Source organism: Gymnoscopelus microlampas (genome assembly GCF_963454915.1).
Source record: "Gymnoscopelus microlampas genome assembly, chromosome: 19".
NCBI lineage: Eukaryota > Metazoa > Chordata > Actinopteri > Myctophiformes > Myctophidae > Gymnoscopelus > Gymnoscopelus microlampas.
The window spans coordinates 16,774,540-16,789,942 of NC_139956.1; positions in this window are offsets into that span (position 1 = coordinate 16,774,540).

Here is a 15,403-nt window from a genome sequence, read left to right on the forward strand (position 1 = left end):
AAGATCAACTGAAAACTACCAGGAAGGCTATATTTGTCATCCAACTGTTAGCTCAATGGGTTGAGACGCAGTATACATGATCCAGAGGCCATGAGTTCAAATCCCATTGATGTCTTTCCTTTGCAGACTGGCTTCCAGAAGATCAACTGAAAACTACCAGGAAGGCAACTGGTAGAGCGTCTGTCCAATGACTTGACTTGAGTGGGTTCGATTCCCACTCGAGTCAAGTGTCCCCGGTAACTTGGGGCAACGGATAAATTGCCGTTGCCCCAAGTTACCGGGGACACTTGACTCGAGTGGGAATCGAACCCACTCAAGTCAAGTCAAGTCATGTTATTGGACAGACGCTCTACCAGTTGAGCTATGCTGTTGGCTGAGAGTTACAGGTTTCCTGGTGGTTTTAACTTGTTTTTCTAGCAGTTATTCTGCAAAGGGAAGCATCACGAAGGATATCAGTCAATTTATCCGTTGCCCCAAGTTACCGGGGACACATGACTCGGAGTGGGAATCGAACCCACTCAAGGAAAGAATCATAGGAAAGACATCAATGGGATTTGAACTCATGGCCTCTGGATCATGAATACTGCGTCTCAACCCATTGAGCTAACAGATGGCTGACAAGTACAGCCTTCCTGGTAGTTTTCAGTTGATCTTCTGGAAGCCAGTCTGCAAAGGAAAGACATCAATGGGATTTGAACTCATGGCCTCTGGATCATGTATACTGCGTCTCAACCCATTGAGCTAACAGTTGGATGACAAATATAGCCTTCCTGGTAGTTTCAGTTGATCTTCTGGAAGCCAGTCTGCAAAGGAAATAATCATAGGAAAGACATCAATGGGATTTGAACTCATGACCTCTGGATCATGAATACTGCGTCTCAACCCATTGAGCTAACAGATGGCTGACAAGTACAGCCTTCCTGGTGTGTTGACTTGAACAACAAACAAGACAAATAACTTTAAAAAAAATGTGTTACAGCATAAATATAAATCTTTTTCATGGGGGGCCCTGACACTACATCTTTTCACATTGGGGTCCACTGCCCAAATACGTGTCAATTTGGGGGGTTGACAACAAAACGTTTCAGAACCACAGATTCTAAGAAACAGCTGTAGGTGAATGGATAGAGTCACTGACTAGTGAGCCGCAGGTAACAGGTTCAAGCCTCAGCTACAGCAGCAAGTCAGGATGTCAAATCAAATAGGTATTATTAGGAGTGAAATGGTTGTGTTTCTTCACCCCAACTGCACATGACAGCAGTTTTATATCAGTTTACATGTACGTTATTTTCAGTGATGAAGACAAACCGCACAGACGTTCACTGTACTTTAGTACATTTTGTAAACTTATGACTCTGAGTAGAGTATAGCCTGACTTAAACAAACAAATAACAACTTAGTATAGTCAGATTATTTTTTACACAACTTACATTTTGTAATCAAACTACCGAAACGAAAGTTAAATCCCAAAAAATCACTAAGTGTGGAGGCCAAAATCGTCCCCCCAAAAACCTGTTAGGAGTACGTTTCAGGCAATTTAGAGTTGATTGGTAGTACTTTGTAGTGACTTTTTTTGGTCCCTAACATTCATCGAGCTCTGGACTTAGTAAATTTATTTTTTCACCATTGTGTCACTACCGAAAGTTAAATCCGAAAAAATCACTAAGTGTGGAGGCCAAAATACTCCCCCCAAAAACCTGTTAGGAGTACGTTTCAGGCAATTTAGAGTTGATTGGTTATTTTGGTTTCGGTAAAATTTATTTTACAGAAACGAAAGTTAAATCCGAAAAAATCACTAAGTGTGGGGGCCAAAATCGTCCCCCCAAAAACCTGTTAGGAGTACGTTTCAGGCAATTTAGAGTTGATTGTTTATTTTGGTTTCGGTAAAATTTATTTTACAGAAACGAAAGTTAAATCCGAAAAAATCACTAAGTGTGGGGGCCAAAATCGTCCCCCCAAAAAACTGTTAGGAGTACGTTTCAGGCAATTTAGAGTCGATTGGTAATTTTCGTTTCGGTAAAATTTATTTCACCGAAACGGTTTTAACTTGTTTTTCTATATACTTACTAATACTAATATATAACTAACTCCGCCCCTTCCTCTCTAGCTCCGCCCCTTCCTCTCTCTAGCTCCACCCCTTCCTCTCTAGCTCCGCCCCTCCCTCAATCTTTCTGTAACATTTCAGCTGCCCGTTTATATTTGTTCTATAACCCCTCCGCTTTATTGTCTGGAAACCACGGGGGGAAGAAGCCCCCGCGCCCACTCCCTGCACCCTCTCTTGACCGTTATAAAGCATTTATAAACGTTTATAAGCAGTTTGTAGGCTATTAACAAATCATTAACAACCTGTTTGTTGTCATTCGTAGATGACCCATTTTTATCCATTTACTCTTGTAAATGGATAAAGTGGTTAAAATGTTTATGATGCTACCTTAACTACTTTAGCTGGGAACCCCCTGAAATCCCCCCAAGGACCCCTGGGGGTCCCCGGACCCCACTTTTGAGACAGGCTAAGAGCTTGCAGCTAGCATTTGGAACCGTATCCATCACACTGTCAGAGCTGGCGTGTGGACTTCACGTCTGATAAACCATTACAATACCAGTGGTCCTCAAACTTTTACATTTCAAGGACCACCATAACGGGTCCATTTGGTTCAATTTGTACGCTAAATAGTTACAGACCTGTAATGGTCCATTTGGTCATCAACAATTATAATGATAATGAAGGATCCCAACCCTACACAATGAACATAAATAAAACAAACCATGTAAGGGTAAATACAACATTATGAACGTAAAGATAAAATAAACCACATAAGGGGAAATACAACACTATGAACAAAGAATTAAACAAACCATGTAAGGGTAAATACAACACAATGAACATAAAGAATAAAACATAAAACCATAAAGGGTAAATACAACACTATGAACGTTAATAAAACAGACCATATAAAATGGTAAATACAACACTATGAGTAGGGCACTGCAGGGAATTGAACCCCATCCCGGTAAACCAGGAGAACCACACCAGAGCCTTTGTTTTTATGTTGTTATTTACAAATCACATTGTAACATTCACTCATTTACATTTCAACAGTAAAGTCACTTCACAATTTTCAATGTAGATATTCATCTATACTCTTTGTCCAGAGTGACTCACAATAAACAAGGTAAACACATACATAGAATGCAGAGACAGTGTAGTGTCTCAGTAAACTAGGATCACAGGTAAACCAAGAACCTAGCATCAATCTAAACGGTATAATAAATTCATAATCTGTACATAGAAACTATAGGATGCCAGGTCAACAAATGAACCCAGCATCTGAGGTATTTTTTACTTTACTGGAGTATTTCCAATTTTCAGTACTTTTACTTATACTCCACCACACCTCAGAGGCAAATATTGTACTTTTACTCCACTACAATTATTTGAAACCTTTAGTTACTTTGTAGATTTTGATTATTACTACAAAACATATAAACATTAACCCTATTTAAACTTTGGCCATTTGAAAATAGCAGATCTACAAGCTCAAAATGCATCTAAGTGCTACAGGATGAGGTGGAGTCTGAAGATGAGTCTCTTCACATTACAACAATGATGAGCTACGCTGTTTGTCACAGAATTCCTGAAGCAGCACAGCTGTACAGTTACAGATAATGAGCCTATTGAGATCAGATACGGTAATGTTTAGTGATATAGCGCCTTTATTAAAAAAAAGAAGAAAGCAAGTTAAAACAGTTGGAAGTTAAAACAAAACATACATTTCAACTGAAATATTTTTTGTGCAAATATTACATAATTTCCAATGATATTATCCATCAAAGACTAATGCTATTATGTAATTTTGACAAGCCTATGAAGTCATGACGACCAAGAAGAAAACAGGAAAACAACCCAAAATACATGTCAATAATTAACATTACAACAATAAAAAAGGAGAAAAACTAAAACAAAATACAGATAAGATACAATAAACTAACAGATATTTAAATTAATATTTGCACAAAAAAAAAAACTCGTGCTGACCTCCCTCATCTATCCCGTCACAGTTCATCCATTTACCAATTTAGTTTATCCACTTAACAAGGCTGCCATGTTAAAGGACAAGTCCGGACTAGATTAACAGTCTTTTTTCCTACTTTTATTGATCCAAAATGACTGGCCATGGAAAATTCATGGACAGGCCATAAATAGGTAGCCATGTTTTCACTCCACACAAACTTTAAGGAAAACTCCTTAGACAGAGATTAAGAAAATATATTTGCATTTTATTTGTTCATGCTCATAAAGTGCTCCAAGAGCTAAGTGAAAAGTGCAGCAGCAAACTTTTGGGTCAAAGGACCATCGTCAGTGCCTCGCCTACTGACCGCCGTGAATAATGAAGCTTTACCCGCAAATGACAACACATAAATCCACATCACATACAGCGCCTACGGTCATATGTGATGTGGACTGACGTGATGAAGACTTACCTGCACATGACTGAAGTGACGTGAAATGATAAGACGAGACGCAAATCAAATTACGCAAAATGAAACGAGACATAAGTCCACATCACATACTACACTACACTACACTACACCAGACATACACTATGGTCATATGTGATGTGGACTGACGTAATGAAGCTTTAACCGCAAATGATTAGATCTGATGATATAGCACTGACGATGGTCCTATGACCTAAATGTGTGTTGCTGCACTTTTCACTTTGAGCACTTGGATCACTTTATGATCATGAAATAAATAAAACAAAAATAGATTTTCTTAATCTCTGTCTATAAATCTTGCTCTTTTTCCTTTTAGTTTCCTACAATTTTTAAAATAAAAACATTTACAAAAATAAAAAGTTCTCATATTTCAAAAGAACCTCATAGATTTAAGGCAACACATGGACCCTGGTCCGCTGTTTCCCAAGTTATGGGTCGGGACTCAATTGTAGACACATTTTCTTGGGTCATGAGTAAATAACACCCCCTGATTTACACATTTCAAAGATCTACAACATCAAAACATAACCCTATCGATTAACGCTTAGTACATGAGCAAAATGTAGTTAAGTTTCACAATTAAGATTGTTTTTAAAGGGTTATTTTATTCAACACTTTTTAAGGCTCTGTGGATTTTTTGTTTTACTTTTTTTTTTAAATGACAACCTGATAATGCATTTAATCATCGGGTAAACAATACATCATATTTGTATCAAAAAAACAAAGCAAAAATATCCACAGAACTTACAAGTGTGAAATACAATCTTGACTCTTCCAAACAAAAACATTTAGAAATTTGTAATAATTTAATCATTTACAGACCATAAATAAGTGAAGCTGTGTTAACATCTTTATACAAAAGGAAAACCGGTTGAAGAAAAGACTCCACAAAAACCTTAAGAAAAACCCCTTAGACAGAGACTAAAAAAATACATTAGTGTTTTATTTGTTCATGCTCATAAAGAGCTCCAAGTGCTAAAAGTGAAAAGTGCAGCAGCAAACGTTTGGGTCAAAGGACCATCGTCAGTGCCTCGCCTATTGACCGGCATGAATAATGAAGCTTTACCCACAAATGACAACACATAAATCCACATCACATACTACACTACACTACACTACGGTCATTATGTGATGTGGACTGACGTGATGAAGCTTTAATTGCAAATGATTAGATCTGATGATATAGCACTGACGATGGTCCTACGACCTAAATGTGTGTTGCTGCACTTTTCATTTTGAGCACTTGGAGCACTTGATGAACATAGAAAAAATAAAATAAAAATATATGTTCTTAGTCTCTGTCTGAGGAGTTTTCCTTAAGGTTTTTATGGAGTGAGTCTTTATTTCTGCCAGTTTTCATTTGTTTTTGAGATCAGTGAGTAAATATTCCTCTTTCCTTTTAGTATCCTACATTTGTTTTACATGAATAAAATAAAACATTTAGAGTAGTAAAACGTCCTTACGTTTCAAAAGAACCCGATACATTTAAAAAGAAAAATCAAAGAAATTCCATTTAAAATATTAAAATAAGAGTAATGAAAATAGCAGATCTACAAGCCGAGCTTGTAGATCTGCTATTCTCACTAGGTCCCAGGGAGACATCACATTTCTCTTTTGGGTCTCGAGCTAAAACGTTATGAAAATATTTACACTGAAATGTTTACATTACAGTGTGTTTTTTCCATTGCTTGTTTATTGATCATTTCAGATCCAGATTCAAACAGTGACTATTTTTCTTGGGGTCAAATAGTAAAATTAAAATGAATTAAAAGCACATATAAGAAGCAAGCAAAATAGAACATATGCTATTTCGTGAAAACAACAAATCTAAGCAATAAATTAGAAACAAACAAAAAAAGAGGTTGTGAAAATAGATTTACATGCTCGTTGTGAGCTTGCAAATCTATTATCTTCACTAGTTTGGGTCCTGAGCTAAAAGGTTTGGGAACCTCTGCAGTGGCACAATGCCTGGTAGCTGTTAAATATAGAGCTTACACATTTTGAATGACATCAGTTATGACTGTAATGTTTAGAATGCAATCACACAGTTATGACTAATGTTTATTTTATTTTCCAGGAGTAATACAGTCTACAGTGACTGAACTGCCTCTTACACAGTGTCACAGTGGCTGCTAGCTGATGCCTATGAGTTCAATTCAAAGTTTACAATTTAAATGGTGCATTTATCTATAGTACCTTTAACCAAAGCACTTTGTAATGTGCATTACATTCACCAACATACTTACCAGGGGGAGAGATAGAGAGATGAGGGATAGAGACAGAGAGAGAGAGATAGAGAGACTCGTATAATTTACATCATTTGTGTACGATTGACATAAATTATACGAGGCGCATAAGAGGCAATGGCAGCAGCATTCTTTGCTTCATGTTCTCTGCATCAGTCTCAGTCCAGCATCAGTCCATTTTCTTAATTATTCTCCTGCCAAATGACGAGCATTGTACGCAAACAACGTGAAACGAAGTCCACATCACATACTGGTCATATGGTTGTATGTATCGTTTATATTATATTATTATTATTATTATTATTATTATTATTATTATGTGATGTGGATTGACGTGATGAAGCTTTACTCGCAAATGACGGCACAAATAACGAGTAACTACACGTGATGCACATGCCGACATCCGTCACACACCTTCACATCACATACTGGTCATATGTGATGTGATTTGGCGTGATTAAGCTTTAACGCAAATGACGCAACCTAAAATCAATTGTGCCAATATTTGTCAGCAATACAGCAACAGCATGAATGACATTAGTACACAACATACAACACTATGAATAACATTAGTAAACAACATACAACACTATGAATAACATTAATACACAACATAAAACACAAGCAACAGGAATAACCAAAGTCATTAACCCTTTAAGACCTGAAGCCGATTCTACATGTCTCCTAAATCCCAACAGTTTTCTGAAAAACATAAGTTTCTATATCAGTGGTTCTCAAACTTTTTCATGTCAAGGACCCCCAAAATGATATGTATTTGGCCGTGGACACCCATCAAAATATTTTGTTCCAGGGACCCCCCAGAAGCAAAGATTTGAGTTAAAAAATATTCGCTTTAAAAATATATATATATATATATATATTCGCTTTAAAAATATATATATATATATTCAAAGATTTGCACACATTTTCAAAAAAAATAAAATAATAACAGATCTACAAGCTCATAGCGTGACACTTGGTGCTGCGCTATGAGCTTGTATATCTGCTATTTTTGAATAGCCAAAGTGTAAAATAAAGCTTTTTAGCTCAAATCTAAAAATGACACAGTTCCAGGTCTTAATAGGTTAAATGCATATGATATGAATGATGGGCCTACATCTCTTCCTGTTCTGACATACTGTAAACAACGGCGTGTACCTCGCCTAAAAGAAAAAAATTGCCGACCGATGTGAATGACGAGCTATCCGCAAATGTCGTGAAATAATCACAAAATCACATAAATCCACATCACATTAACTGACCAGTAATGTGATGTGGCCTGACGTGATTTACTCGCAAATAACCTTAAACGGTACAACGCCAGTCATATTACGTGAAACGACACACGACGTAAAGGACGACATGCATCACATACCTCCACATATGTTCATATGTGACGTGGACTAACGTGATGATGTTTTACCCGCATATGTTGTGAAATGACACAACACAACACATACATCACATCAATGCACATCACATACGGCCCCCCTGTACGGTTATATGTGATGTGGGCTGACGTGATGAAGACTTACCTGCATATGACGGAAGCGACGTGAAATCAAATGTAATTTTTACCCGCATGTGTTGTGAAATGACAACACATACATCGCATCAATCCACATCACATACTACACTACACTACACCATGGACTTATGTGATGTGGGCTGACGTGATGACTTACCTGCACGGATGTTACGTGAAATCCTGAGACGCGACGCAAATCAAATCAAAACGCTGGCCGTGACCCAATAATAAAGAAAACACTGGTCCAGTCCCTTCTTACTTATTCTTCACGAATGACGGGCATTGAACGCAAACGACGCAAACCGCTGGCCCGCCACCCGTTAAATGACGCAACGCAAGCGGCACTAAGCGAATGACGCTGATAGTGCACATTTTACGGTTAAAACTAAAAAAGGTTTACTTGATACTATGACAGGGCAAAAAAAAGCTATATTTTTAACTTTATCAAAAATAGATAAAGCGCAAATAGGTTTAACTATGTGAGTTTGCTATGTGACCAAGAGACACATATACTATACCCTGTCACTATATTATACAACCTAGTATACATATACTGTACCCCGTCACTATATTATACAGCTTAGTGTGAGCCTACATATACTGTACCCTGTCATTACATAAACAGCCTAGTATACGTATGCTGTCAGTACTACAAATGGAACCAAATGGACCAATGACTGGTCCATTTGGTTCCATTTGTACACAAAAACCACACAGACACACTAGGGGGAAAAAAAGTAATAACTTTATTAAAGCAAATAATAAAGAGAAAAGAGGGAAAGTTAAAGTATGGAGGTCAGGTAGAAACCTTTTATGTCCAAAACTGTTACTTTTTAACCCATTGAGACCTGAAGCCGATTCTACATGTCTCCTAAATCTCAACAGTTTTCTGAAAAACGTATGTTTCTATATCAGTGGTGCTCAATCTTTTTCATGTCAAGGACCCTCAAAATTATATGTATTTGGCCGCGGACCCCCATCAAAATATTTCGTTCCAGGAACCCCCCAGAAGCAAAGATTTGAGTTAAAAATGTTAGCTTTAAAAAATATATATATATATTCAAAGATTTGCACACATTTTAACGATTTTTGAATAGCCCAAAGTGTAAAATAATGCTTTTTAGCTCAAATCTAAAAATGACACAGTTCCAGGTCTTAATGGGCACAAAAAATAAACTGTGTTCCAATGGAGCCAATGTAATTATCATGATCTTTGCTTTGTGAGCTTGTAGATCAGCTGTTTGCACTGCTTTAGTGTGTGACACTGTAGTATGACCAAGTAAAGAAATGTATTTACAAAAAATAATGTTTAAATATGGAGATACAAGGTTTCTGCCCGACAACCAATGATAGACCGTGTCACTACTAGCACTTACCTTCAACAGCAGCCACGACTCAAACAGCAGCAAATGAAAAAAAAAACACTAAGAAAGGAAGCAAATGACACGACGCACATCATTTGCTTTCTCTATTAGTTTGCACAGACCTACAGCACAGATGGATGTTAACACAGTGTTAATGGGGCTACATGCTACCATAATGATACCAGACATAAATCACATAGCTCCACATCACATACATTTGTACACACAAACCACTAGTGAAGAACTAGTGCAATAGACAGGCAAGAAGACATAAATGTGTTTGTGAAAAGAAAGAAAGACAAAAATAAAAAATCGATCAAATAACTCAGACACAAGAGTGAATAAAAACAAATAATTTTGTTATTGCTTTATTAAAGCAAAGAATAGAGGAAAAGAGGAGAAGTTACGACCACATATGGTCGTATGTGATGTGGACCGACGTGACCAAAGCTTTAGCCGAACAATTACGTGAAACGATAAATAAATCACATAAATGGGATTTGGACAGACATTTGTCATTTGTGGCAACGCAAATGACGTGAAACTATACGATAGACGACGCGAATGACGATATACATGGTATGGTAGCATGTAGCATGTAGCCCCCTTAACAAGCAGCAGCAGAAATCAAAAGGTTCCTACCTTCCTGCCATCTACAGATGTCTTCTTCTTGTCAACTTCATGTTCTGTAAAGACACAAGAAAAAGAAAACAAAAGGTTGAGTTGTGCCGGCCCTACAGGGTGACATTTTGGAAGCCATAGTGACATGTCATAACCTAGTCACTGACAGGCTGTGTCACCATTATGACATTTTACTTCATTAATTGTCACAAATAATTGCAATTAACGATTCAATTGTGTTTGTTTGGCATTGAACATAAATAATATATTTTTGGCTGGATTTTAAACTTTGTAAACAGGGCAGATATGGCAAATAACTTAAAGGGGAAATCCACCCATTTTCAATATTTAACTATGTCATTAATATAGCATAAAGGAGTTGTGTCGAAATAAGAAAAAAGTTCCCCCCTTTCTGTGTTGCCTTGAACTGGAGGATTGATTTTGGGTTTAACATTGCAAATTACAACATGATGACTCATCGTGTTGTAATTTGCCATGTTAAACCCAAATATAAAAAAAATATTGAAAATGGGTGGATTTCCCCTTTAAATGAATGCCATATTACCTGACTTGACTTTCTAATGTAAAAAAAAAAGCGATCTACAAGCTCACAACGTGTCGCGATTACGGCACGGTGTGAGCTTGTAGATCGGCCATTTCCTCCATTTTATGAACTGGAAACTATGACGATTTTATGCAAAATAATTGCAATTACCTCAAATAATTTGTGATTATGTAACCGGAAGAGTGGGCACCTGGGAAAAGTGGGCACTTCAATGTGTAATTGGCCATTTAATTCACTGTGGGCATAAAACAATACGTTGAAGGGTACGTTTAGGTCTGATAATGATGTACAGTACACATGTTCACATCATGTATACTTCACATCACTTAAGACCATTTAGCAAATTCTTAATTTGTTTAACATTTGAGAAACAAAAATAGCCAATTTAACAAAGACGTGCCCACTATTCCTGTATCAAACACCATTTTCAAGTAAATACACAATGCTTAGCATTTAATCCAGTTTTAGAAACAACTAAACAGTGTCTCTCAAAGGTTTTCATATCAAGGACCCCAAATGAAAATGCATTTGACCAAGGATTGGGCCTCTTCCGTACTTTTTCAACAATTCAAAAATTCAACGGCCCTTTGTATGTTGGTGAGTGATTAGCGACGCATCAAAGCAAACATCTAAAATGACTGGAATTCTCCTTTAACCCTTTAAGACCAGGAAGGTATCCGTGTCATTTTTAGATTTCTTAATAGGCTATAAAAAAAAATGCAGATCTACAAGCTCATAGCGCGGCACCGAGTGCCGCGCTATGAGCTTGTAGATCTGCAATTTTTTCGAAAGAAATCGTGAAAATGTGTGCAAATCTTTGAATATATATATATTTTTTAAGCAAACATTTGAAACTCAAATCTTTGCTTCTGGGGGGATTCTACAAATGTAGAAATCCTCAGACCCCCGCAGACCCCCATCTCAAAATATTTTGTTCCAGAAGCAAAGATTTTAGTTAAAAATGTTAGTTAAAAAAATATATAAATTCAATGATTTGCACAAATTCAAGATTTTTCCAATAAATAGCAGATCTACAAGCTCATAGCGCGGCACTATGAGCTTGTATATCTGCCATTTGACACAGATGCGTTCCCGGTCTTAATGGTGACACAGCCCTATAGTTTATACTGTTCAGGTGTGATCCAGGTACGTACCGTGTGGGGTCTCACGCTGCGTGGTTGAAGATAGCTGGTATTAATAGAGCCGCGTAGGTTGTATGGCACCACGTCCCGAGCACCGTACGCCTCGTATCTCGACGGAGAGCATGCGTTGGCACCGTTATACGTTTCAGCTCTCAGGGCTCGTTGCTGCGTCGACTCCATCGAGGTTCCATCTTCAAGCCCCTTGTCCTGAGTTACAGACACTCTATTACCAGCTATCTCCTGATGACTCCATCCATCCTTTGAACCGTCCCTGAAGCATTCATACAGCGAGTCAAACGCTGAGTCATAGCTAGGAGCCATGACTCGGCGTTTTTAACTCACTGTATGAAATAGATTTAGTCCACTCTGCTGAAGGTCACCTCATGATTAACCTGCAAGACACAGATATAAACCAACATTACATTTAATATATTGTAGAATAATAATAAAAACAATAATAGAAAATAGAGCCACTATATTTCCACACTCACTGCAGAGGAACACACTGCATATTGTTGTTGTCGGGCAGAAACCTCTCATCTACTTATTTTAACTTTTTTTTGTAAATTAAATTTGTCATTCTAGTATGTCACACAAAAGTAGCAAAAATAGCTGATTTACAAGCTCAAAGCGCACCGCGACGCGCTTTGAGCTTGTAGATCTGCTATTTTGGAATTGGAATCCTGAATTCTTTTTGGGTATTTTTTAATTGGAATCCTGAAGTTTTTTTATATTTAATTTCAAATGGATTTACTTATACTTAAGATAACTTTATGAACTTAAATACAAATACATTGGACATAAAGTCATTAAAGGAGTAGTTCACCCAAAAAAACGACTTATTTTCTATCAATTACACACCCCATGAAGCCTTGAATTCATGGAGATTTCTTAGTTTTTGTCGCATTCCTAAGCCAATAATTTGATGATGATAATAAAGAAAACAAAAATATCTCCATGAATTCAAGGCTTCATGGGGTGTGTAATTGATAGGAAATAAGTATTTTTTTGGGTGAACTACTCCTTTAAACTGATAATATAGACTGAAGTAATTAAAGCGGGTCATGATTGCATGTTTGGAATTGTAACAGCTGAAATCAATGATATATCACTATTAACCTGCGGGCCGCATTAAGTGAAGGTGAGGGCCGCATGTGGCCCCCGGGCGGCCGGTTGCCCATGTATGCTATAGTGTTAAGTATACGTTTGTTGTTGTCGGGCAGAAACCTCTCGTCCCATTTGATCATACTACAGCGTCGCATAAAAGCATCAACAGTAGCAGATCTACAAGCTTGAAACGCACAAAGCAACATGTTTTGAGCTTGTAGATCTGATACTTTTGCCATTTTTGAATCCTGAAAAGTAAAAGTTTTTGGACATTCTGAGGTTTCCTCCCGATAGAGATGATATTATAGTTTCATCTTAGCATTAGATCAAGACTCACATTTCTTCTTATCGATTTTGATATTGATACTTAGTTTAGTTTAATCATTCTCCTGCCCTGAGTGTCATTTATCTTATGTTATAGCTCCGTTATCTCTCCTATCCTTAGGCTTTTACATTTGTTTGTACAAATAAAATGTCATTATTATTATTATTATTATTATAATTATTATTATTATTATTATGATCTCATCTATGACATTCTTGAACACTCTCCAAAAATAGTGTTTGTAGTTAGTTCCATGTTAAAGTCTCAAACATCTTGATAAATGTATGTTACTCTAAATATAAAGTGTTTATCCCAAAGCCACAGATGTTATCCCACCACACGGACCCTTTATGTTCAGTAATATTCCACATTATCCAATGAATAAATGGTTCAATCTGGTCTGTCTGAACATCACCATCCATCCATCCATCCATCCATCCATCCATATCTACGGTATTACACCCCATGTAATCCAGGAAATACAATGACGTTCATCCACAGAAGGGATTAAATCACTTTTTTATTAGACTATACTGAACATTAACTGAAAACTAACACCCCGTATGTACGGATAACATCTGTGGCTTTAAGATAATCACTTTATATTTACAAACCATACATAAATGTAGACGCACGCGCCTTAAACACAGAACCACAAACTATTTGGTAAACTGGCGCAGCGGGTGAACGCAGGTATTACACTCCATGTAAATGTGGAAATAGAACGGCGTTCCGACACACACGGGATTAAAACACTTATTTATTCAACTTTACGCAATATTACGGAACACAACTGACCCGCGTGGACGGGTAACATGTGTGGCTTTGGGTTTAAACACTTTATGTGTTTGTTTGGGTTCATTTATGGGGATTTATAGTCGTTTAAAACGACCAACAAACATCAGACTCGATCACCATAAATAAAATCCCTGACCGTCTTGATCCAAAGCTTAAATAGATTACAAAACGCACATTAATGTATATATGGCGGGATTAGATCTACAAACCTCCTCACAGTGAGTGTGGTTTAAGGTTTAAACTTTGGTGACAATTTAGTTCAGTGATCATTTGGAACAAGTCAGACTATAGAAATGACTAGTTTGATGCATTTTCTCCCTCGGTTATAAAACACAATATTTCACATATTTGTCCATGTTGGTGTCATAATAATTCACAGTCCTACAACACCTTGAAAGCTTAAATAATAATGGTGTTAAATATTGGTGGATAAAAACGTGTCATGTTGATATAAATACCTTCTATAGAGCAGTGGCGCAGTGCACACCAAACAATTCAAAGCAAACGAGCGTCGTGCGCTTGCGTCCATTTTAAACCCGTATCACATCCGGTCCAAAGCCCCGCCTACTGGATCCGGTGTGTTGAGAAAGTTCACCTTACACGGACGCAGCATTTCCGTTTCCGTTTTCGAACCGGATGTTCAACCTGCAGAGTGAATAGATCCCCAGACTGCTTTCAAGTCATTAACACGAAACCATCTACACCTGTGTGCAGTGGTGGAAAAGTACTCAAATTCTTTACTTAAGTAAAAGTACCAATGCTGCAATATAAAAAATACTCTGTTACAAGTAAAAGAACAAAAGTATTGGCATCAAAATGTACTTAAAGTACCAAAAGTAAAAGTACTAAATATTTTAAAATAGCCTAGGTATAAAATAGGGTTAAAGTGGTTAATGTATGTTTCATTATATCATAATTTATATTTGAAAAGTAACTAGTAACTAAAGTTTTCAAGTAATTGTGGTGGAGTAAAAGTACAATATTTGCCTCTGAGATGTAGTGTAGAGTAGAAGTAAAAGTATTGGAAATTGGAAATACTCAAATAAAGTACAAATAACTCAAAACTGTACTTAAGTACGGTACTTAAGTAAATGTACTAAGTTACTTTCCACCACTGCCTGTGTGGAGTCATAAAGCTCCACATTTCATACTTTGGCTTTTCATAAAGATCAGATTTACAAGCTCACCGCGCGTCACTTCGTGGTGT